At 39.9% G+C, this 11,395-nt stretch overlaps 1 pseudogene; it reads right to left on the bottom strand.

The window, feature by feature from the left end:
* Positions 1 to 1,954: 1,954 nt before the first annotated feature.
* LOC135546871 (L-dopachrome tautomerase-like) lies at positions 1,955 to 10,993 on the bottom strand (annotated as a pseudogene).
* Positions 10,994 to 11,395: the final 402 nt, after the last annotated feature.

The following is an 11,395-nucleotide window of genomic DNA, read 5'->3' on the forward strand; positions in this document are numbered from 1 at the left end:
GTATATTCCCCCTCAAGCCTATACCACTACGGCCCTCAAGGAACTTTTACATTTTTTAAACCTTTATTTACCTGGGCATGTCAGTTAAGAACAAACTCTTATTTTCAATGACAGCCTAGGAACAGTGGGTTAAGTGCCTTGTTCAGGGGCAGAACGACAGATTTTTACCTTGACAGCTCAGAGATTCAATCTTGCAACCTTTCGGTTACTAGTCCAATGCTCTAACCACTTGGCTTCCTACACTTGACTTTATGCAAACTGGAAACCAGATATCCTGAGGCCGCATTTATTGTAGCTGGGGATTTTAACAAAGCAAATTTGAGAAAAATGCTACCGAAGTTCTATCAACACATTGACTGTATTACTCACTCTGATAAAATACTCAACCACTGCTACTTCCCCATTTGAAATGCCTACAGGGCCCTCCCTTCAGCAAATCAGATCACGACTCCATTTTGATCCTCCCTTTCTGTAGGCAGAAACTCAAACTGGAAGTACCCGTGCAAAGGTCTATTCAACACTGGTCTGACCAATCGGAATCCATTCTTCAAGATTGTTTTGATCACGCGGAGTGGGATATGTTCCGGGTAGCCTCTGAGACCAACATTCACTTATACACGGACACGGTGACTGAGTTCATTAGGAAGTGTACAGGGGATGTTGTTCCCACTGTGACTATTAAAACCCACCCAAACCAGAAACCGTGGATAGATGGCAGCATTCGTGCCAAACTGAAGCGTGAACCACCGCATTTAACCATTGCAAGGTGACTGGGAATATGTTTGAATACAAACAGTGTAGTTATTCCCTCTGTAAGACAATCAAACAGTCATTATAGAGACAAAGTGGAGTCACATTTCAACGGCTCAGACACGAGACGTATATGGCAAGGCTTACAGACAATCACAGATTACAAAGAGAAAACCAGCCATGTTGCGGATACTGACGTCTTGCTCCCGGAGAAGCTAAATACCTTCATCGCCTGCTTTGAGGATAACATGGTGCCACCGATGCGGCCCTCTCCCAAGGACTGTAGACTCACGTCCTCCGTGGCCGACGAGAGTAAGACATTTAAGCGTTGCTTCCGGCCCAGACGGCATCCCCGTCATCAGAGCATGTTGGCTGTAGTGTTTACGGTCATATTCAATCTCTCCTGATCCCAGTCTGCTGTCCCCACTTGCTTCAAGATGTCCACCATTGTTCCTGTACCCAAGAAAGCAAAGGTAACTGAACTAAATGCCTATCGCCCCGTAGCACTCACTTCTTTCATCATGAAATGCTTTGAAAGGCTAGTTAATAAGGATCATATCAACTCTACCTTACCCGACACCCTCGACCCAATTCAATTTACTTACCGCCCCAATAGATCCACAGACGATGCCATCGCACTGCACACTGCCCTATCCCATTTGGACAAGAGGAATACTTACTTGCAGTAAGAATGCTGTTCTAAACAAGCATTTCCCTACACCAGCAGTAACATCTGCTAAAAATGTCTGTGACAAATAACATTTGATTTAATTGTGCTTTTGATTTGTTTTGCTCTAGGACACCCACAAGCCTCACAACACTCTTCTGATGGTCCCCCGGTACCCGTTTTAAAAAAATGAATAGAAGTATATATGGAGATAGTTTAGTGCCTACAAAAGGGGTTAAATACATTAACAATAATGTGTTCTCCTGTCTTTCTTGTATCGCTCAGATAAACTGTAGGACAAACACTTCAAAACAAACTTCCTTAACTTTTTGTTGAAGGACTATCTTGTTGTTCCAATGTAGTGAATCTGTTATTCAATGCATTTCTATGGGCTAATAGGAGTAATGCCAAATTCAGCATTTCATCAAGTATTTTTTTTCTTTCTTTTTTTTGATACCTTAACGGGTCTTAAAAATCAAAATCAAATAGCGAAATGATCCTTGGTATGACCATCTTAAAAGAATTCCTTTTGTTAGCTTAGACTCTAGAGCAGAATATCCCCAACTCGGTCCTGGGGACACCAAGGGATGCACATAGATATTTATTTTTGCCCTAACACTAAACACCTTATTCATATAATCTAATCTTGATTATTTGAATCAGCTGTGTAGTTCTGGGGCAAAAAAACTAAACGTTGCACCCCTTGGGGTCCCGAGCACCGAGTTTTGGGAAATCGTGCTCTAGAGTCTAAGCTAACATAAGGACTTGTTTTAAGATGGTCATACCAAGGATCTAGCTTGATTTTGAAATTTAAGACCCGTTTAAGGTATCAAAACAATATGATTTTTTTTTGATGAAACACTGAATTTGGCATTACTGGGTTAATTAAGAAACAGTACCAATCAAAATACACATTTATTTATGTAATCAGCTGAGATGCATACATTCAAAAGTGTGACACAAATTGCTTCAGACCTGTCACACACCACCCCCCAATTGGAGAACCTGGACTGGTTACTGATGAGGGAGGAGTCATCTGGGTTGTGCCCCCCCAGGAGAGAGTCTGTACAGACGTCACACTCAGTCTTCCCTGTGGCGAAGTTCCAGAATGGAACAGCAAAGGTCTCATTGCCAGTCAGTCTCTGCAGAGGATAAACTATTCAGATACACTCATTCAAGGAAGCTGACATTTTCCCACGTGCATATTCATATTTTGTAAGACAAATACAACAATTAATTTACCTTTACACTCTTACCTGCAGGTTTCTCTCCAGACTGAGTATGTGGTATCTGTGCCAAGTTATGAGGGCAGGTCCTTTACGGGAGAATCAATGTGCTTGGATCGACATCCAGATAGACATCCAGATGGAACATTCTAGTCTTAGAAGTGCAATCATGTCCATAGAAGTTAAATTGTTCAACATTGTACACATGTAAATGATTATCATTATAATATATTGTTTGTGTTTGCTTGTTTGTTTATGTATGATGGATCACATTCCCCAAGGAGTGTCTCTGACAGAGTAGTAGTGCTGCCATGCAAAGAAGTCATAGATGGAGATGTTGGAGAACTGGGGCTGGGTTCCATTAGGCCCCAACAGGGCCAGCCAGTGCTGTGTGGCAATGACATAGTCTGGGTGGGTGGTGTTCTTGGCCCGGTCCAACACATCCAGGAACTCCTGTTCTTCCTCACCACTGGGGATTTATGCACGTCACAGTTTGGTCCTGTCCAGCCAAACGTACACTGACCACAGTCAAAGCCACCAAAGTTACCTAGACACAGGGAGGGAATATAGATAATAGTTTATAGCTATACTACAAAACATACTAATACACTTTTTACATTTAATTTTAACTTGAAGTTAGAAATTACATGCGTGTGTAAGGAATGTAATAAAATGCAGATATCTTAAAAGTGTACAGTTTGACATTTTCAACATTATAATTTCATTAGTTACTGGAAAGCACCTGCAAGTTTGATTAAAACATGTAGTTGGCCACCTTTCACGGTCATCTCAGTTTCTCATTGGTCCACCCCAGGGTTTAGTGTCCTCATCCAGATAAAAGTCCACACACGTTAGCAGGATCAGACCCGAGGGCAGGGCAGCACTGCTTTGAGACGATCCCTTCTACCGTGCTACACACTAGAGGAAACTGAGCCTCTGTAGAACTAGGTCATGTCACAAAACAGACCAACCCTAGCACAAGAGCTCTCATTGTCTTTTTCACACTGCTGTAATCTTCTACTTTCACCCTAAAAAATGTATTTGTACACCAGTTCCCAGCAATGATGTGGTCAATAAATTCCAATAAGACACAGAGATTAAACTAATTTGAGTTGATGGTGTTTGTCTCTCCCATATTCCAGAAAATGAAACTTCAAGGTTCACTTTTGAATTTCCAATCCATTTCGTTTGATGACAGATAGCATTGACAGTGGGCTGCAGGCCTACAAGAAATTAAACCGCTCTTTCCCGGAATAATTATCCAACAAAGATTTCTAGGGACAAGTGATACAAATACCCACACAGTGTCTTTAAGAGCCCAGATCACAATGTTGTCAGTATGTTTGCACAATGCGCGCCCTCAAATAAAAATCACGTTGTAGCAGATGAGATGCACAGTAACAGAAAAATAAAAAAGATTTTGGCACTCCATGACAATTTGCGATTTTTTTTCTCATATCATTAATCTGATACCCATTCCCACCCACAGAGATACCACAGTAGCGAGCTTTTTTACACCATTCACACCACGCTCAACTCTACGCTCAACTCTCAACTCTACTCTGCTCTACTCTGCCCTCTGGTAACAGGTATGAACTTCAACCTCTACTTTGGTGTCTTTACTGCAAAAAGGCATAATTCTGTAGGAGTTTCATCATAAACAATTTGAACATTTGAAAAAACTTTTATCATCTAGGTCTACCTTTCTCTGTTTACTGTTATCTGGTCTTCACTGCTTAACATATAGAACTGTACATGTAAATATCTGAGGAAGGGTTTGTTTGATTTTACAATTGACATCATCCAATGGATGACTAACCTTTAATGTACTGTACTCTACAACAGTATGGGACTAGTCACACTGGAATCCTCTCATAGATCCCTAATGAGCTCTTTTGAAATCATGTGTTCAACTGAATGTTTCCCCAAACCTCCATGAGTATGCTCTTTTTTAACAAAACAACTTTAGACTGTGTGTATATGTTTCTCATTATGTATCTTTACATACAGTATACACGTTATATCCTGTTTATAAATGCATTACCAATTTCCTTAAATCTAGAAGTACATTTTCAAGATATATCTCTCCAAAAACAATCTCATTTTCTTGGACAAAAAAACATCAATAAATCCTGCTGTTTTAACATTGATTTCAATAGATCTTTGAATGAATTACGTTATATCTTTCACTGAAGCTTGTCGTGAAATGGGAACTTTGTGTCCAATAGACCCCCAAAGCCACCATTGGAACACATGGGGGGGCTAGAGAGCCATCTTTGGGGCAGAATCAGCTCCTTGAAACACTATGGCGGCAAGTGTTCTTGAAAATAAGTATTTGTGGTTATGTAAAATGTTATGAGTGAATTCTTATGTGCCACTTGTCACTGTAGTCCAGCACTCCATTGTTACAAGGTAATATGAAACCTTTTTGTCCTGCTATTTTTTATTTTACCTTTATTTAACTAGGCAAGTCAATTAAGAACAACTTCTTATTTTCCATGACAGCCTAGGAACAGTGGATAACTTCCTGTTCAGGGAAGTAGCAGTAGATGCAGGTAAATGGGTTCTATTCAAACTTAAAATAGTATACGTTGTTTTTCTGAGATTTGTCACCTACCGATACCTAAACTGTCCCTGATGTCCTGACGTTACACAAAATTCTAAGAAAACCGGAATAATAGAAAGTGTTTTAGGGCCTATTATGAGCGCAATAATGATGATGATTCCTAGAAATGCAATGATCAGTTCTTGAAAATCATGCCTTGTGTCTTTCATTTGTTTTTTTGTGGCAGAAAAGTAGCAGAAGGAGGTGCAATTGAAACATCATCTGCCATATGAAAAGGAAGATTCCATAAGCATTTGGACAGAGAACCCAGTATGGCCCTTATATGGTCTCCCTCTGCTCACAATCTTTTTTTTGGATACGTATACACTATTCTATCAAAAAGTATGCTTCTATTGTGTATATGCGAATCCCCTTTAAAATTGTAGATGAGGAAGTATTGGTTTTATCCTTTCCATTTGTTCCACCTAATTCCCAATATTAATTTATTATTACCCTTTGATTTTGCACTGAGTGATTGGACATTGTATGAGAACAATTTGAGCGCTGTTGATTTTTCGAGTTGCTAATTGCACCGGCGTGGAATATGCATGCAGTGTGTTGTCGTCTTTTGTTTGGGAGACAATGTTGCCCGGTTGTGTCGAGAGTCCTCTGTATCAGCCCCAATGGAAGTGGCACTGTTCTAAAATGGAAAGTTCCAAATGAAAGGCCAGCGTTGCGTGAAGGGAAAGTGCTGCTCAGCCTTTGAAGTGCTGCAAATTGACATTCTCCTTTAATAACATTTCAAAAGGTATCACAGGCGGTAATGTGTTTAATTTGTGAAATGATCTACTCATTACCATGTTGATGGCAAAATGTACCCATTTCCTGAATGGCTAAGTGAATATTATGTGTTGTGCTCTGCACACATTTCAAGGAATATAATGTGTTGGTTGGGAGAAAGAGGGTCTTTTCTAATGGTAATGGAGAGCACAGTTTCATTCATTGAAAACAGAGCTCAGTTGTCTGAAAACGGGAAGAACTGATTGGAGCAGCAGCTGAATCACCTGATTTAAACCAGCACTCTGAACAGAGAGGAAGAAGTGAGAGGAGAGATAACTGAGGACAAAATCTGTCTTCTCCAGCTGATGGGGTTCTTCATTTTTTTTCTTTCACCAAGAGAGGAGTTTTTGTATGGAGGTCAATGTGAGAGTGTCGAATTTGGTTGACAAAATATTTAAGGGCTTATTTGATCGAATAGAAGTTTTGTAGTGATAAGATTGTTACAAGAGTACAGATATAAAAAGGACACGTGACAACCTGGCATCTTCGGAAAAAAACAACAACTTTATATCAGAGTTGTGCCTGGTCATCACAAGTTACCACAATCACAAAGTCATAAACCTTGTCTATTTCTACAATTTATTTTCGGAAAATTTGATTTTAAGCCTAATCCTTACCCTTAGGTTAAACACACCGCTAACTGTATGCCTCCATAACCTTAAATTAAGACCAAAAAGAAACTTTTTGTTTTCATACATTTTTACGATTTAGACCATTTTGACTTTGTGACTGTGGTAATTAGTGTACATTTAGGCAATGATTTTTCATTGGCAAGATTAGAAAACTTAGCCACGACATGCCGGCAACAAACACTACACAACCAAGTATATCGGACCAAATTATGAAAAACAAGCATTGTAATATTGAATTCCGTAAAGTGAGTGTGGAAAAGGTCAAAAATAATATTGTCTGTCAACAATGACAAGCCACTGGGTCCTGACAATTTGGATGGTAAATTTCTGAGGATAATAGTGGATGATATTGCCACCCCTATTTGACATATTATCAATTTAAGACTACTAGAAAGTGTGTGCCCCCAGGCTTGAAGGGAAGCAAAAGTCATTCCGCTACCTAAGAATAGTAATGCCCCCTTTACTGGCTCAAATAGCTGACCAATCAGCCTGTTACCAACCCTTAGTAAACTTTTGGACAACATTGTATTTGACCAGATACAATTCTATTTTACAGTAAACAATTTGACAACAAACGTTCAGCATGCTTATGGGGAAGGACATTCAACAAGCACTTACACACATGACTGATGATTGGCTGAGAGAAATTGATGATAAAAATGATTGTGAGGGCTGTTTAGTTAGACTTCAGTGCGGCTTTTGACATTATCAATCATAGTCTGCTGCTGGAAAAACATATGTGTTATGGCTTTACACCCCCTGCTATAATGTGGATAAGATTTACCTGTCTAACAGAACACAGAGAGTGTTCTTTAATGGAAGTCTCCAACATAATACAGGTAGAATAAGGAATTCCCCAGGGCAGCTGTCTAGGCCCCTTACTTTTTTCAATCTTTACTAATGACATGCAACTGGCATTAAGTAAAGCCAGTGTGTCTATGTATGCGGATGACTCAACACTACATGTTAGCTACTACAGCAACTGAAATGAGTGCCACACTTAACAAAGAGCTGCAGTTAGTTTTAGAGTGGGTGGCAAGGAATAAGTTAGTCTATTTCTAAAACTTCTAAAGCATTGTATTTGTACTTTAAAACCTAAACCTCAACTAAATCCTGTAATAAATCATGTGGAAATTTAAAACATATTAATACAACAGTAGCTAAGATGGGGAGAAGTCTGTCCATAATAAAGCTCTGCTCTACCTTCTTAACAGCACTATCAACAAGGCAGGTCTTACAAGCCCTAGTTTTGTCGCACCTGGACTACTGTTCAGTCGTGTGATCAGGTGCCACAAAAAGGGACTTAGGAAAATTGCAATTGGCTCAGAACAGGGCAGCATGGCTGGCCCTTGGATGTACACAGAGAGCTAATATTATTAACATGCATGTCAATCTCTCCTGGCTCAAAGTGGAGGAGAGATTGACTTCATCACTAATTGTATTTACGAGCTGTCTGTTACAACTAATGGCACACAGCTCGGACACCCATGTATACCCCACAAGACATGGCACAAGAGGTCTCTTGACAGTTCCTAAGTCCAAAACAGACTATGGGAGGCTCACAGTAGTACATAGAGGCATGACTACATGGAACTCTATTCCACATCAGGTAACTGATGCAAGCAGTAAAATTTGATTTAAAAACAGATAAAAATACACCTTATAAAACAGTGGGAACTGTTAAGCAACACAAGCATAGGCACAGACACATGCATACACACACACTATAACATACACATTATATACACACACGTACACATGGATTTAGTACTGTAGATATGTGGTAATGGTGGAGTAGGGGCCTGAGAGCGCACAGTGTGTTGTGAATATATTGTAATGTTTAAAATGTTTTCAAAAATTGTATAAACTGCATTAATGTTGCTGGACCCCTGGAAGAGTAGCTGCTGCCTTAGAAGCAGTTAATGGAGATCAATAATAAATACAGCACCTACAGTCTAACTGGAGGAGCAGCTGTGTCCTTTGATTCGAACCAGCCCTCTAATGGGCTGGTTGCAGTACGTCTAATTGACTTCAGGGGGCAGTATTGTGTTTCTGGTCTTTGTTCAGAGGCATGATCGACCAAGCCACCTAAATTGCCTTCATGATGCTTTCCCAAACACACCTTGAAATAACCTGGGTATGGAAAGCTTTGTACTTGAACTGCCAAATTTTTCAAATTCCAACCATGCCAGGTAATGATTTACTGTATATTGCCTATACATTGAACTGGGTGGCGTAGCCTATAGATATAGGGGCCCAGTATAACATCTTAAACCATAATCCTTAAATGTGATATTTCATTTTTTATTTTTATTTGGAAAGAAATTCTAAAAACCTGTTTTTGCTTTGTCATGATGGGGTATAGTGTGAAGATTAATGAGGAAAATAGATTTTTAATAAATTTTAGAATAAGGACGTAATAAGGACATATACAGAATGCTCTGTATATGGGGAACCTACAGTAGCATACATGCTCATTACATGCATATAAAGGGCCTAATTAGTCATCTGCCCCTTTGTACTGTTAAAGATGGAAATTAGAAATACAAAAAGACTTTGGGCACTTTTCAATCACTGTATCTTCCTTTTGCATTATAGTGGGGGAAAAAGAGGGTTGAGTGGTTAAAGTGCTTGGCTGTTAATGCTCTTCTCACAAGCCCTGTCAAAATCCTATAGCGCATGATCCTCTTTAAGTAAGCATATATTTATCCTCTGTTCCTCTGTCCCGAGTCTCAGGATCTTCCAAGCGCAGGCAGAATTGTTCAACAATTACAGTATAACAAGGGAATAAAATATGGTATATTGTTTTGGAATTGACTGCTGAAAACAAAATGACTATTTTTTCACTATGCCAAAATCGGAATATTGGCTAGACCATTCAGTGATTCTTTCTCCAGTGCTTCCCACCCAACTGCTTACTGATTCCCATTTGAGCATAATGCAGGCATTAGAGGAGGCACGGCCCTGATAAGTTACAAAGTGCTCCAGGGGTAAACCTTGTAAGAAGAGGTTTTGGAGTTATTTACAGTTATTTAAAAATGCATGGCTGGGGGAAGAGATTGGTTTTGCAGTTGATGCTTTGTACATAAAGCTAACACTACACGTGTGGAGGGTGTTTAAGCTGAAAATGACCAGATGACAGTGTATGCTAATTGACTGATCACATGACCCGGGTGGAGACTATGACACAAGAAAGGACAACCAGCCTACTGTCGGATGTTACCTACAAGACACAGGAGGCTGCTCAGGGGAGGACGGATCATAATAATGGCCGGAACGCAGCAAATGGAATGGCATCAAACACCTGCAAACTATGTGTTTGATGTATTTGTTACCATTCCACTTATTGCGCTCCACGAGCCCGTTCTCCCAATTAAGGTGCCACCAACCTCCTGTGCTACAAGAAACAGTCTCTGCTTTTAAAATAGAAGGGAAATAAGAGAATAAAATGATAATTTCTTTTAAACATTTACATTTCAAATGAATAACTCTTTATTAAATTGTGTGGCATCTTCTCTACAAATATGTTTTTGATTGTGAAATTCACATAATAAAACATTTGCCCCAAAATTCAAAACCTTAACAAAGGAGGTTAAAAGCAATGGATTTCTCTCTCACCATAATTGCTTTCTGCACAGTTGTTCAATTTGAAATGCATTTAATTGCCGATCGAAAAGAAGAAAAAGCCAACAATGTGAAAGCTGAAGCATTCTCTCAGCAACAATGTGAAAGCTGAAGCATTCTCTCAGCAACAATGCGAAGGCTAAAGCATTCTCTCAGCAACAATGTGAAAACTGAAGCATTCTCTCAGCTGCACAGGGTGAGAGTATTCAAATGTAAGGGGCCAGATGATGAACGAGAAGAACCATGCTCTGAATACCCTTCTCTGTCCCCCTTTCACTCCTGGGCAAATCCAAGGCCTCTTCCTTACTCAGAGGGTAGGCTTTTCTCTCTCAGATCAAACCTCCCCTTTGCAACACTGTAGAATAAACACAGCCATCTGACAGCCTGGCTATATTTGACATGTATCTAGGCACTATTGAATGTTTCACTTTGCTGGCATTGAAATTGTTATAGAGTACATCTGTTATTGCACTTAATAGTATTTTTTTGTGACACTATTCATGTCAACCCATAAAACCATGTTGCTGCAGTGTGGTCTGTTCAGTGGATGCCTTGAGATGGATCATCATGCTGCTGTACAGCCAGTCTTTACCATTCTGAACCAGACCCAGACCATCTCTCCTCTCTGTCTCAACATTGAGGGGGGACTACTGGGATCTCATGAGGCACAAAGCGGTCCATACCTGTGTCTTTGTGGGGCCAGCCTCATTGTGTCTGCCGTAGGTTTACCGGAGGGAGCAGAGGGACAAGTGGAGGGAAGATGGTGCACCTTTCAAAAACTTTCCACTACAGCTGGGAATTCAATTTTTTCCTCAAAAGAGATTTATACATATTTAAACAAGCCCACATGCTGATAGGAGGGTGGTTGAACAAATATTTGAATTGCAGAGGTAAACTATATGTACATGCCATAATGTAATAGACTTGTAGTGCAAATCACACCATTTATCTTTCATTTTGCTTTCCCCTCCCCCCCTCTGTCTATTTCCTCCGTCTTAAAGGTGTATCAGAGATATGCATTTAAGCATATTCAGAACACGGGGCGTGAAATTAAATGTGTGACAGAGTGAGAAAAATATACAGCAGCTGGAGATGCCTTAAAAATAGTCCT

This window comes from Oncorhynchus masou, chromosome 10, assembly GCF_036934945.1.
Source record: "Oncorhynchus masou masou isolate Uvic2021 chromosome 10, UVic_Omas_1.1, whole genome shotgun sequence".
Taxonomy (NCBI): Eukaryota; Metazoa; Chordata; class Actinopteri; order Salmoniformes; family Salmonidae; genus Oncorhynchus; species Oncorhynchus masou.